Source organism: Protopterus annectens, chromosome 4.part0 (assembly GCF_019279795.1).
Source record: "Protopterus annectens isolate FY-2018-M chromosome 4.part0, PAN1.0, whole genome shotgun sequence".
NCBI classification, from domain to species: Eukaryota; Metazoa; Chordata; order Ceratodontiformes; family Protopteridae; genus Protopterus; species Protopterus annectens.
Window position 1 is genome coordinate 109,224,491 of NC_056733.1, and position 14,751 is coordinate 109,239,241.

The following is a 14,751-nucleotide window of genomic DNA, read 5'->3' on the forward strand; positions in this document are numbered from 1 at the left end:
AAGCCATCTGGGAAGTTGTGTTCAAGCTTGCTCCCAGGAATATAATTTGTTGACAGGGTAAAAAATTTATTTTCATTTATGGTGTACCCCAGACAAATTAGCACCTTTTGTACAAACGTCAGATGATTCAAAAGTATGTCATGGCTTTCTGCCTGAATTAAGACAATCGTCCAGGTATGGGTATATTTCAATATTTCTTTGCCTGCAAAATGCAATGACTGGAGTTATGTACTTTGTGAATACCCTGGGCACAGTAGATAAGCCAAAGGGCAGTGCATAGAACTGGTAGTGCATGTAGCCTGCTTTGAAGAGCAGGCATCTTCTGCAAGATTCCCTGATTGGGATGTGCAAATAGGCTTCCTTTAAATCCAGTGTTGCCAACCAGGCATCTTTGCCTAGCATAGGAAGCAACTGCTGAAGAGTTACCATCTTGAATTTTGGGATCACCAAAAAGGTAAAAGGTATTTAGGATAGAAAGGTCCAGGATAGGATGCCATGAGTTGTCTTTTTTGGGTACCATGAAAAGTCTTGAGTAAAAACATTGTCCCTTTTCCTCTTCTGGTACAGTTTGAATAGCCCTTATGCTTAAGAGAGAGAGAGAGAGTACTTGCTTTTGAGCCTCTGCCCACTGATTTGGGGGTAGATCTGGCCAACTGTTTGGGGTTGGTAACATGTGGAAGTGAAATCTGTATCCTTGGGAAACTATATTTAAAACCCATTTGTCCTGGGTAATGATTTCCCAGTTTTTTGTCTGCAAAGTAATCTTTCCCCCTAAAGGAGCAGTCAGTTGAAAAGGGCTTGGAAGTTTTAAAGTTAAATCATTGAGGCAGTTTACCATAGGGAGGAGGCTTACTAATCCCGGATTTGGAAGTGTGAGCCCCCCACTGCTTAGTCTTGTGCGTACCTTGGGACTGAAGCTTGGGTGTTCTGCTGGTTCTGGGTTTGGACTGAGAAGTCCTAGAAGAGGCAGAAAAGGACCAATTCTTAGAGGGCCAACGCCTACTAAATCTTGGAGGCTGTACCTGTAGGAAAACTTTAACAGTTTGCATAGATTTAGCTTTTTCCTCCATCTTTTTAAGTACTACTGCTTTGTTGCCAAACAGGCGGTCCTAGTTTAAGGGAGCATCCAACAATTTAGCTTTAACATGATCTGGCAAAGATTGCTCCTTAAGTCAAGCATGCCTTCTAAGTTCAGACCCAGTGACAGCAGCCCTGCAAGATGCCTCTAGTGAATCAAAACCACATTGCAAAGTATGTTTTCCAACTTGTACAGCAGAATGCATTAAATCCTGTAAATCCTTATTTTCAGCACAGTCAGGAATCAACATCATTTTCTGTTTAAGCAATCCAATAATATGCTGATACTTTAGCATATGAAACTGCCAGTTTAAGGCCCTAATGGCCAAGGTTGCAGAAGTGTATACCTTCTTACCCCATCTATCCAGCGCCCTGGAATCTCTATCCGAGGGGATAGGAATTTTGGCAGTAGCAGGCTTAATGCCCTTGGGTCCCTGTGAAATGGTCTCAGGATCCACAGTAGGATTTTTAAAAAGGAACTTGTGAGAGTCAGGAACCCTGTAATATCCATCAAGTTTTCTGGGAGCAGGAGGAAGAGAGACACGGGCCAAGCTAGATTCCGAAAAGGCATCATTAACAATGTCCAATACAGGGGGGATAACTAAAAGGCCTGTGTTGGGGCAGGAGTAAGAAATCCCTAAGCCTCTTTTTAGAATCAGAGTAATCTTGGCTTTCCCAGCAGAAATGCTCCCTAAGAGTATGCAAGGTTTCACCAAAAGAGAAATCCTCTGGAGGTGAAACAGAGGAAATAGAGTCCTCTGCATCAGAATCCTCATAGATAGATAAAGGTAAATCCTGGTCATCAGATGAAACAGAAATTTCAAAATCCTGATCAGAAGTATCATAAGCAAATTCAGTCCTAGGTCTCTTAGAGGGGGGAGGTTGGCTTCCCCTGATTAAAGTAATAAGGTCTTCAGACATTCTTATTTGTTTTTTAGGCATAGAGGCCTGACCATCCGGTCTGGGCGTCGGTTTTCTAGGCATGGATCGAGTTTTACACCTTGAAGAAGAAAATGGCATTGGTTTAAAATACAAGTCAGTAGACCTGAATACACCCGTAGAAGCCGGTGCACCTGCATAGCGGCTCCTGACCCATCCAAGGCAGAGACATGTGCAGGTTCCACAGTTGAAGCATCTTGCGGCATACCGGACTCTGAATGGGTCTCAGTAGAGGCCTGCGAATCTGAAATAGCGGGTATCAGGGGCTGCAAAAGCACCTCACTGAGTACTGGCGACTAGCTTAGGAGAAGCGTCGTCGGCAGCTTTGGACTTAGGCGGCCTATCTTTACCTTTGCATTTTTTCAGAATATCGGTAGTCAGGTGGCTTACCGAAGATGTATCTGGATAATTGAATCGAGTACCAAAATATTTAGAAGTCTAAATGTACCGATGATGAATAGTTCGTTGTTTAAATAAGGCACAAAACCAACAGTGAGGTACATCGTGGTCAGGGCCTAGGCAAGGAATACAGTACGAATGAAAATCTTTATGAGGTATTTGCTTTCCACAAGAAATACAATTATTGACTTTTACTTGACATTGGTTTACAGCAAAAAAAAGTTTCCCCAACGGGGTACTTAGCTTTAGTTTAAGACTTCGGTTCTGAAACTCGAAAACAAAAATTTCAGGAGTCAGCTGACCGGCACTTGCAAACTGCTTCTGCTTCAGGCACTGCACAGCAAGAAAGACTGATGTAATGGCATCGGTTGCATGCTTTATACCCCTGACTGCCTGACGTCATGGAAGATGAGACAGCAACAGATGCAGGACCAAAGACTTTGATAATCAGGCTGACTGAGGGCTACTGCAAGCAGATAACCCAAATGTGAGACTGCAACAGTGAAACACGAAAAACATCTCGGAGCCGAGGCAGTCGACTTGCTAGGCTTCAACTTAGGTGTCGGTGAACTTCCTTTGGAACTTAGGTTTTGAATGTTTCTCCAAGTCCTCTTGAAAAGAGGATGTAAGTAATACTCTAGCAGTTTTCTTTTTCTCTCCAGCAGTACCCTGAAACTGAATGAGTGGCAAATGGCACAATTCTCTTGAAGATGGACTTTACCTAGGCAATAAACGCAGTTTGTGTGCCCATCTGTAATTGACATTTTCTGCCCGCATCTCGGGCACTTTTTAAACCCAGACTTTGCCTTTTCTTTCTCTGGAACTGACATACTTAGATATTTTATGGTTATTTGAGCTATTAACAACAGAGCAAAACGTTAGATTAACTACATACACACACACACACACACACACACACACACACACACACACACACACACACACTAAACTATTAAAGATGGTCTTACAACAACTGTAGACCGAAAACAATTATTCAGATTTTTTTAAGTTAACCTACGGGATAGGGAAATAGGCTACAAGGTCCAAGAGCAATTCGCTCTATATTACAAAATAAAATTTAAACCTACCGGATGATGAGAATTTCAGTAACTAAAGAAAATATAAACGACAAAGGATATACTAACAGGTTAATATATATTGCTCTAAAAGAAGCAAGAAAAAAAACAATTATACTGGCCCGAGTGAAGCTGAAGCCTCCGATCAGTTGCAGTGGCAAACTAGATCTGGGGGAGGTTCGTAGTGCATCATGGGATAGGGATCTGGCCTAGAGCTGGCTTTAGACCTCGAGCTTTTGTAGTGGGCCGACTAGGAGTCTAGGATCGGCTCTGAACCCATCAGTAAAAATAAACAGAGAGGTACAACTTCACATTAACCTTTTTGAATTATGGACAGGTCCCTAGCTTCTGAGGTGATCTTCTGCCAGGAGGGTAGAGAGGGTGAGGCAAAGGGACAGGGGGGTGGAGAGAAGTACTGGGTTTGAGTGACAGTTTGAGGGGTTCTGTTCTGGTCAGGCTGCCTCCAACAGGGAGTACTATTACCAGAGGAAGGGGTTCTAGAAGTGGAATGTTTCCTAGTTTACCTCCATCCGTTAGCCTGTGGTGGAGCAGAATGACCGTCTCCTAACAAAGGAAGTCCTTTGAGGGTAGCTTCTATAGTAACTATAGGTGAGACCAGTAAATGTTTTAAATTTTGCAACTCACTCCTTTCTCTTTTCTTGTAGAGATTTCAGGAGTTCTGCAGATGCTTCACAGAAAAGGGCCTTATTATCTATCTAGTGGTGCACCCAACAACTTGGTTTGTACATCCAAAGGGAGAGGTTGTAGTCTCACCCAGGAGTATCTTCGCAATACAGAGCCTGAAGCTGCAGATTTTGAAGAGGCCTCCACCTTATCATAACCACACTTGGAGTGCCAAGTCTTCTGCGAGGCAGTGGAGAGAAGGGAGTTTAGTTGAGTCTTGGCAGGTGAGTCTGGTACATCAGGGTATGAGGGCTGAAGCCTTAGAAGGGGTGTCTAGACCGAACCTGGCCATGTGTGTTGGATAGCTTAGGGTTCTGATATCAAGAGTGGAAAAAGTATAGACCTTCTTCCCTAGCCTATCCATAAACTTGCTGTCCTTGTCAGTAGGGAATAAAAAGGTAGAAAGCAGTGTCTACAGGATTTGTCAGCTGAGATTATGACTGCAAGGTCTGCAGGAGGGTTCTTGAACAGGTACAGAGTATCCTGAGGAACTTTACAAAACCTGTTTGGACATTTAAAAAGCAGAGGGTTGAGAATCAGGGGCCTGTGAAGTAGCCAAAAAGGCATCGTGAAATGCTGGAAGCAAGGGAGGGACTACAGATGGAGAGGGTCGATCCATCTATAGTAATTAAAAATACCTCTTTTTTGACTCTGAGACATCTAAGGCTTGCCATTTGAAGTGTTCTCTCGGTATCTCCAAAAGAAAACTCTTGCCCGGGAGAGTCAAGACCGATAGAGTCCTCTTACTCGGGGGTAATGTAGTCCTTGGGGGATTCAATCTGAGAACAGTAAGTAAGGGAGTCTTCAAAGGAGGAGTTTTCTTCCTCTGACTCTTCTAAGGCCTGCACAGGATTAGGTGTAGGTATGTGTGATTATAGGGCCTGGAATGCCCTGAAAAGATTTTGGGAGACAACTTCCCATTCAAGGGCAGATTACTGTTCTGTATGTTCTGTTTTCTCTTCTTGAAGTATGGGTCAATTTAGAGGCTGTCTGGGAGAATTGCAGAGCAGGGGTAGACCCCACTCAGATGCCATGAGCAGTGGTTCTCCCTTGTCATCAGGTTCTGAGGGCTGATCAACCTCAGCGGATGTACTCAGCATTTCTGTCGGGCCGGCTTCCATTACGGTTCCTGGTTCCAAATGAGAAACAGACGTCTGATGGGGCGCTGGGATAACATTTGCCTCGAGAGTCTCACCGGACTCCTAAGGTGCAGCATGGGCATCGGGCCTAACTTTTTTGGCCTTCTTCCTAAGTGTCTCGTCGGAGGTACCTATCCCACCCTCAGTACCTAACGCCAGAGTCTCTGGTTCTAGAGATATTTTTGAGAGCAGTCAGACAGCTGTGAAGAGTTTTAGGCACAAACACTTTACAAATGTTGCAAGACGTATTGTTGTGGGCCTCCCCTAGACAGAACAAACAATTATCATGCATGTCCTTGTGTGGAATTTATCTTCCACAAATACACTTCCCCCCTTTCTAGTTGACATGCACATCTGAAAAGCTAAGAAATAGATAAAAACCCAAAGGGTACTAGTCTGTAGTGGACAGCAGTCAAACTAGTGAACCGCTTCCCAAAGCTGGCGATCAGAGGTCCGAAGATGACTGCAGCAGAAAAGTTCTGAAGTGGGTACGTGCAGATGTCACACCTTTATAGCTAATGTCGGTTTATGGCTCTGACAAAGCGTCGCACATACCTCTGCTCCTAAGACTTTGGCATACTGGCTGGATATCCTGTGCTGCAGGCAGCAACTTCCCTACAGTTATGAATACTGCAACATGAGAATAGGACGACACCCATGTGGATAGTCAAGGCCATGAATCCTAGGATTCTGAGGAATTCTCTGGCTGAAATGGTTTTGAGAGGGAGGATCTCCTCGGAGTAAGATGTGAGTATCACAATCTTTTCTGGTGGTAGGCAAGCCATCATTTCCCTTGTCAGAATTCGACATACTAGGAATACCTGACCTTGAAAGGATTACCAGGGAGGATTTTTTTTGCGATTTTATGGTAAATCCCAGGCCTGTTAGGAGGGAGTTGGTGAACTACAGGTGTTGCAAGGCCATGGAACTTGATGTAGCCTGGATAAGGATGTTGTCTAGACAGGGGAAAAGTTGTACTCCCTTTGTTGTGGCAAATGCCATGACTGGGGGCAGACATTTTGTAAATACTCTTGGGGCAGTAGAGAGACCAAAGGGTAAAACACAGAACTGACATTGTGCAGAATCCACTGAGAAGCAGAGGTACTTAATGAAAAGTGGATGGACAGGAATGTGCAAATAGGCGTCCTTTATATCCAAGGACACTAGGAATGTCTGAGGTAATAAGAGAGGGAGAAGGGTAGGAAGAGAAATCATCCTGAAGGAGGGAACTCAGAGTAAGGTATTGAGGGGGGATAGGTTCAGGATAGGCCTCCATGGACCTTCCTTCCTAGGAAAGTACAGTTGCGTACCTACCATAAATGTAGATGTTCGAGTATATTCACTGTTGCAGTCATTACAATTGGGTTATCCTGCTGGCAGGCTACCCGCAGTCGGCTTGAATTCCAAAGTCTAGGTCCGGCGTTGGTTGCTGTCGTCTCCTCCCTGACGTCAGTGTGCCAGGTGTATAAAAGATGCAGCAGACATCATTTTCTTCAGTTTTTCTTACCCCAGATGTCAGGTGCCCCCAAAAGGGTAGGCTAAAAATAGGTCTATAAAGCATGCATGCCACAAGTAACAAGTTTCCTTCATCTACAAGCAAATACACCACATAGGTTGTATAGAATAGAGAAGTACAGATAAGTCCCAGCAAGGAAAAGGGGGCTGGAGGGAGGGTAACCTGGACTGCAACAGTGAATACACTCGAACATCTACATTTATGGTAGGTACACAACTGTACTATATTCATTGTGTTCCACTGTTGCAGTCATTACAATTGGGTTGAATCCCAAAGCCAAGGTTGGGAGGCTGGAACTAAATAGAATTAGGAGCGGCTATGAGGCTCTGCAGGACTGCAGTGGCAAAGCCTGCCCTGGATTTGGAGTAGAGTGTTAAGTGATAGTGCTTTGTAAAAGTGTGCAGTGAACTCCAGGTTGCAGCCTCTAAAATATCTTTGGTTGGCACTCCTCTGAGGAAGGCTGCTGAAGTGGCTGCTGCTCTGGTTGAATGTGCTCTAATGCCCTTAGGCACTGATTTGCCATGTTGAGAATAGCATAAATGTATTCAGTGACCTATCCACTTGGAAATAGTCTGCTTTGAGATGGCATTTCCTTGTGATCCTGCAGCATAAGCTACCAGTAATTGCTCAGTCTTTCTGAAAGCTTTGGTTCTGTCCAAGTAGAAGCGCAGTTGTCTGTGTATGTCCAAAGAATGCAGAAGTTTCTAACCCTTATTCTGCGGGTTTGGATAAAAGGTAGGCAAATTAATAGTTTGGTTGAGGGCCACACTGGACACTACCTTAGGCATAAATGTGGGGTTTGTCCTTAGAGAAACCCTATCTTGATGAAAAATGATAAAAGGTTCCACAGCCATGAGTGCTTGTAGCTCTGAGACTCGTCTTGCAGAGGTTATTGCTAGGAGCAGAGCTGTTTTCCATGATAAAAATTTTATGTCAGCTGTAGCGGCTGGCTCAAAAGGAGGCAGAGTGAGTTTTTCCAAGACATAATTGAGGTCCCCATGCAGGTACTGGTGATCTCCTTGGAGACCTTAAGTTTTTGGCTCCTCTGAGGTACTGCCTTAATAAAGGATGAGAAAAAATAGGTGGCTCTGTATTGTAATGAGCTGAAACGGCAGAGGCATGAATCTTAATTGATGAAAAAGATAGGCCTTTGTCCAGCATCTCAGTTAAGTATTGTAAAATCTGAGGGATATTTGGAAAGTACAGTTTTGTACCTACCATAAATGTAGATGTCCGAGAGGTATGCATCTGCAGTCCTAACAAATGGGTTGTCCTGGCCTCAGGCAGCCCTTCGGTCGGCCGGATTCCAAAGTCTGGGTCTGGCCTCGGCTGATGTCGCACTTCACCCGACGTCATAGCTGCAGTTCAGCGGGTATAAAGGCATCAGCCGACGCCATCTTCCTCAGTGTTTCTTGCCCCAGATGCCAGGTGCCCTCTAGGAAGGCTAAATTTGGATAAATGCAAATGTTTCCAAACAATAGAGAGCTAATAGAAATAAACATGTATATACATATATACAAACAAATACACCATAAAAGATTCCCCCAAGCTAGCTACAAGATGGGCAAATACCCTAGGAGTACCACAGAGGGGAAGGAGGGTGGGTAATCCTGACTGCAGATGCATACCTCTCGGACATCTACATTTATGGTAGGTACAAAACTGTACTATGTCCTTCAAGGATGCATCTGCAGTCCTAACAAATGGGTAGAATACCATAGCCAAACTGGGGGAGGAGGTAATAATAAGATTATGGTGTAGTTAAGATCCCTTGCAAAACAGCAGTGGCAAAACCTGCTCGGGATCTGGAGTATAGGGGTAGATTATAATGCTTGGCAAATGTATGCACGGAGCTCCAAGTAGCAGCCTCTAAAATGTCCTTGGTAGCCACTCCTCGTAAAAAAGCTGTAGTAGTGGCTGTAGCCCTTGTGGAGTGAGGTCTGATGTTTTCTGGAGTTGTCTTTCCATGGTAAGAGTAACAAAATCTAATGCAATTTCCTATCCACTTTGAGACTGTCTGCTTTGAAATTGCTTTTCCTTCCATTCCTGTTGCATATGCTACCAGTAGCTGGTCAGTTTTTCTATTGCTCTTGGTTCTGTCCATGTAGTAGCGCAATTGCCTATGTACATCCAAGGTATGTAATAATCTTTATCCCCTGTTCTGTGGGTTGGGGAAGAATGTAGGTAGGTGGATAGCTTGGTTTAGAGATACCCTGGAGACCACCTTTGGCATAAAAGTAGGATTAGTTCTCATGGACACTCTATCTTGATGGAAGATAAGGAAGGGCTGTACTGCCATTAATGCCTGTAATTCAGAAACCCTTCTTGCTGAAGTGATTGCAAGCAGGAAAGCAGTTTTCCATGATAAGTACTGTAATTCTGCTTTTGCTGCTGGTTCAAAAGGAGGGAGTGTCAACTTTTCCAGCACAAAGTTCAAGTCCCATGCGGGCAATGGTGGCTTCCTTGGTGGCTTTACATTTTAATTCCTCTCAGAAACTGCCTGAGTAGAGGATGAGAGAAGACTGGAGGGTCCATGTTGTATTCTGCTGAAATAGCTGATGCAAGAATCTTAATGGAAGAATAGGACAGGCCATTGTGGAAAAGTTCTGCCAAGTATTCCAGGATGTTAGCTATGTTTACCAGTGACACATCTTCTCCTTTAGCTGCACTCCAAATGAGATATCTTTTCCATTTTGCTGAATAAGTTTTCCTTGTTGAGGGTCTGCGAGCCTCCAAGATAATGTCTTTAACCCTTTGAGATAAATCTGGGTTATTTTGTCTTATGCAATGTTCCAGGCAGCTAGCTGCAACGTTTTTAAATTTGGATGCAGGGTTTTGAAGTTGTTCTGTGTTAGCAGTAAGGGAACTAGGGGCAGAGGCCATATTTGTTCCCGAGACATACTCCTCAGTAATGGGTACCAATGCTGCCTCGGCCAGTCTGGAGCTATCAAGATGATCCTTGGGCGGTCTTCTTTGATCTTCAATAGCACCTTGTGCATCAAAGGAAGAGGTGGGAATGCATATGCTGTCAGGTTTTCCCAACTGAAAGATAGGGAGTCCACCTTCCAAGCCAGAGGGTGGTATGTCCTTGTGCAGAATTTTTTCAACTGGTGGTTGTGTGGGGATGCGAATAAGTCTATTTCTGGTAGTCCCCATTTCCTTGTAATGGATTTGAAGATGTCTGGATGCAGCATCCATTCGTGGGCATCCGTGGTAGTTCTGCTGAGGATGTCTGCTAGTATATTTTCTTTTCCTGGTACAAATATTGCCTGGAGCTGAATGTTGAAGCTCAGGGCCACATTCCAGAGGTCCATTGCCATCCGGCATAGAGGGTATGAATGTGTGCCTCCCTGTTTGTTGATGTACCACATAACTGTGGTGTTGTCCGTCCTTATCAGCAATTGACCCTGTTGAAGAAACGGTCTGAATGTCTGAATTGCCAGTTTTACTGCCAGCATCTCCTTTTGATTTATGTGTAGGTTCAGCTGGTCTTGAGTCCATAAGCCTTGTATGCACTTGTCCAGCATGTGTGCCCCCCAACCGAGGTCTGAGGCGTCCGTGGTGATAGTCTGGCTTGGTTGAGGGCTGTGTTCAATTGACAGGCCTGAGCCCACCATTGGAATTCTTGCTTCAGGCATGGAATTATTGGAATTTGGGTTTCTAGGCTGTGCTTGTGCTGAGACCATAAATTCCTCAGGTACCATTGCAACTTCCTCATATGTAGTCTGGCATGTGGAATCAATATTATGCAGGATGCCATGTAACCCAGGGCTTGCAGGACTTTCCTTGCTGTTAGCTGGTTCTGCGTTGTTAATGCCATGAAATAGAGAGGAAGGTGCTTCTGCTTTTCTGCTGTGAGGGATGCCATTTGATTTGATGTGTCCAGTTCTGCACCCAAGAAAGTTATCCTCTGGGATGGTATCAGCCTTGACTTTTTTATATTGACTGTGTATCCCAGGGCTTGTAGCAGATGAATGACCTTTTCAAATCTTTTGCTAATTTGTTTTGTTGTCCGCTTGTAAAGGCAGTCGTCCAGGTAAGGGTAAATTTGAATTCCTGAAGCCTGCAATGAGCAATTACTGATGCCAGGCATTTCGTGAATACTCTGGGCGCAGTAGATAAGCCAAAGGGCAATGCTGAGAATTGATAATGCTCTGATCCTGCAAGAAATCTGAGGTATCTTCTGCAATTTGGTCGTATGGGGACGTGCAGGTATGCCTCCATGAGATCTAGAGTTACCAGCCAAGACTCCTTGCCCAGCATGGGAAGAAGCTGCTGTAGGGTCAGCATCTTGAATTTTGGAACAATGAGATATGTGTTCAGAGCGGACAGGTCTAGAATAGGTCTCCATTGGTTTTCTTTTCTTGGCACCAGGAAAAGTCTGGAGTAAAATCCTTGCCCTTGTTCCATAGACGGTACCTTTTCTATAGCTCTCATCCTTATTAAGTTGTCTATTTGTTCTAGAGCATTTGTCTTTTGATTTGGAGGTAGGTTTGGCATTCCTCTCTTCCTTGGTAGAGTATGGAAGTGAAACCTGTAACCTTTGTCTATTGTCTGTAAAATCCATTTGTCTCCTGTAATGTAATGCCAGTTTACTGAAAATAAGGCTAGCTTTCCGCCTAAGGGTGCATCTAGTTGTTCCCTGGTAGGCGGTCTCAGAGCTAAGTCACTGTGACTGTCCTGTGGAAGTGGTAGTGGCTGGATCTGTGGCAGTACTTCGCTGGTTGTTAGGCTGCCACTGACGTCCCCTGTAGGCACCTCTGGATTGACCCCTGCCTCTTGGGCGCCTATTCCTGCCTCTCTGTGCTCTGGTGGTGTCTGGAAAGGACCAATTCTTGGAAGGCCAGTTCCTACTAAACCTTGGAGGCTGGACCTGTAAGAAATCCTTGACTGTCTGGACAGATTTTGCTTTCTCTTCCACCTTCTTCAGCACCTGCTGGGCAGGTGAGCCAAACAAGTTATGCTTATCCATGGGAGCATCTAGGAGCTTTGATTTTACATGGTCTGGTAAGGACTGTTCTTTTAACCATGCATGCCTTCTGATCACTGTACCAGTCATAGCTGATCTAAAGGAATCCTCCAGTGCATCATAGCCGCATTTTAAGGAATGATTACTGACCTGCTGTATGTTATGTACCATTTCCTGAAGAGACTTTTTGTCTAATGGTTCAAGCGAGGACAGTTTTTTAGTTAACTGGTCTAACATAAATTCCTGATACTGAATCATGTGGAATTGACAGTTTAAGGCCCTAGCCGAAAGAGTAGCAGAAGTATAAACTTTTTTACCCCATCTCTCTAAGGCCCTAGATTCCCTTTCAGAGGGGAGGGGGTTTTTGGCAGAGGTAGCTGCTACAGCCTTGGGTCCCTGTGAAATAGTTTCAGGATCTGCAAAAGGAGCCTTATACAAATGATAATGTGTGTCCGGAACCCTGTAGTACCTGTCGGGCTTAGCAGGGGCCGGAGGAAGTGAATCAGGGGCAGTACAAGCATCATTAAATGCATCATCCACAACAGTAAGTACTGGAGGAATAGTTAAAGGCCTATGCTGTGGCAAATGCAAAAAGGTCCTAAGCATTTTCCTAGAGTCTGAAAAATCCTGGCCCTGCCATTGAAATTGTTCCCTCATAGCATGCAAGGTTTCCCAAAAGAAAATTCCTCAGGCGGAGAGGCAGAAGGAATGGAGTCTTCTGCATCAGAGTCCTCATAAGGAGAATAAGGGCCTTCTGGAGGGTTTGTATTTTCTGAATCATCAGAAGAGTAATCTGAAGAAACTGGCTCAGGGGGCTCTGCTCTAGGCCTCTTCTCTGGAGGTGGGTGAGAGGCCCTGTCAGGGTGAGGTTGGGATCCCCTGATCAAAGAAATGAGATCCTCTGCTAGACTAAGCATTTGAGTACTAGAGCTAGGCCTGTGAGAGGGGGTCTTAGTAGGCACAGTCTTGGTTGATTTTGCTGCTTTAGCCCTGGCAAAAGCCTTAATCGACATGGATGCAGGGGGCCTAGCAGCTCCACGTGCAGGAGTGGATATATTTAAAGGGATAGTATCAGATAAATCCTGTGAACCTGTAAGAGCAGGTGGAATCTCAGTAGCAGATTCAGCCATGCTGGATGAGGCCTCGGTGGGAGGCAAGCTTTCGGCTGAAGGAAGAACCTAGGGCTCAGTTTCAGCCGAAACAGAGACACTCGCGGTTGACTTAACCGCGGTTTCGGCCGAAACCGCGGACCGTGAGTGTCGGTCCTTTTCCTTGCGCTTTTTGGTTAATTGTGAAGTCGGAGTTTCCGACGGCATGTTGTAAGCAAAAGCGGAGCCGAAAAACTCCTCAGCAAATTCCGACCGACGTCTAAGTGTCCGTCGGTTGAAAGAAGCACAGGCTAGACAGGCTGCTAACGTCGTGGTCTGGGCCTAAACAAGGTAGGCAATAAGAGTGGAAATCTTTATGAGGTATTTGTTTCCCACAAGTTAAACAGTTATTCACTTTTTCTGACATCGGCTGAGGCAAGAAAGAGTCCCCAACGGGGTACTTAGCTTTTTAGAAGTCTTCGGTAGTAGCAATCTCTGGTTCTGACCGACCGGCACTTGCGAACAGCTACTGCTTCGGGCGCCACGCGGCAAGAAAGACTGGGGCAGATGGCGTCGGCTGATGCCTTTATACCCGCTGAACTGCAGCTATGACGTCGGGTGAAGTGCGACATCAGCCGAGGCCAGACCCAGACTTTGGAATCCGGCCGACCGAGGGGCTGCCTGAGGCCAGGACAACCCATTTGTTAGGACTGCAGATGCATCCTTGAAGGACATCAGTCATGTTAATTCCTTGTGCCTGGTTCCAAGCACGGAATCTCATCCATTTTTCTGCATAAAATTTTCTGTTACTGGGGCCTCCTGGCCTCCAAAATAACATCCATCACCGCTTTAGTGAGAAGCGTGTTTTGAAAAGCTACATTATCCGCCATGATGCCAGATTTAAGGTCCTGAGTAGGCTGTGTAGGATCTGATTGTTTTGTTGGGTCAGTAAGTGAGGAATTTGAGGTAATGCCCATGCTGGGCATTGAGTCAAGTTCCTGAGGATTGGGTACCAGTGCTGGCGGGGCCAGTCTGGGGCAATCAACATAATTTTTGGCTTCTCTTGTCTGACCTTTAGGAGTACCTTGGGGAGGAGAGGCAGTGGGGGGAAAGGCATATACTGTTAAGTTTTTCCAGCTGAAAGATAGAACATCCACTTTCCATGCTTGCTTGTGATAAGTCCTTGTGCAGAATCTCTGTAGTTGGCAGTTGTGAGGGGAGGCAAATAGATCTAGGTCCTGGCATCCCCAAATCCTTGTTATCATGTTGAAGACTTGTGGATCCAATTTCCACTTGTGGGGATCCATGACGTTTCTGCTTAGTTCGTCTGCCAGAGTATTTATCCTTCCTGGCATGAATTGTTCTTGCAGATGTACCTGGTAAGTCAATGCCGTGTCCCACAAAGTCATGGCTAGTCAGCAAAGGGGGTAGGAATGTGTGCCTCCCTGTTTGTTTATGTACCACACAAACTACAGTTTTGTACCTACCATAAATGTAGATGTTAGAGTGTAAACAGTGCTGCAGTCATCTCACTTGGGTTATCCTGCCCATCAGGCGGTCCTGCAGTCGGCCAGAGTTCCAAAGTCTTGGTCCGGCGTCACCTCCTCCCTGACGTCAGTACGACAGGGGCATATAAGATGCAGCAGACGCCATTTTCTTCAGTTTTTCTTGCCCCAGATGTCAGGTGCCCCCAAATAGGTAGGCAATTCAAATTGCTTTTCTTTTTTATTTTTTACTAGCAAACAACCATTTTCAATTACCAGCAAATACTCCCCATAGGTAATAAAGGGTAGATGCCCTAGGTAAGTTTCAGAAAGTAAGAGGGGAAGGAGGGAGGGTAACCTGGACTGCAGCAGTGTTTACA

General features: G+C 45.1%; 1 protein-coding gene across 1 annotated transcript in view; it reads right to left on the reverse strand.

Annotated features, from left to right (window-relative positions):
- The window catches only part of LOC122799216, a 971,249-nt gene that overhangs the window by 295,589 nt on the left and 660,909 nt on the right, over positions 1-14,751 (reverse strand). The gene's annotated exons all lie outside the window — the stretch shown is intronic.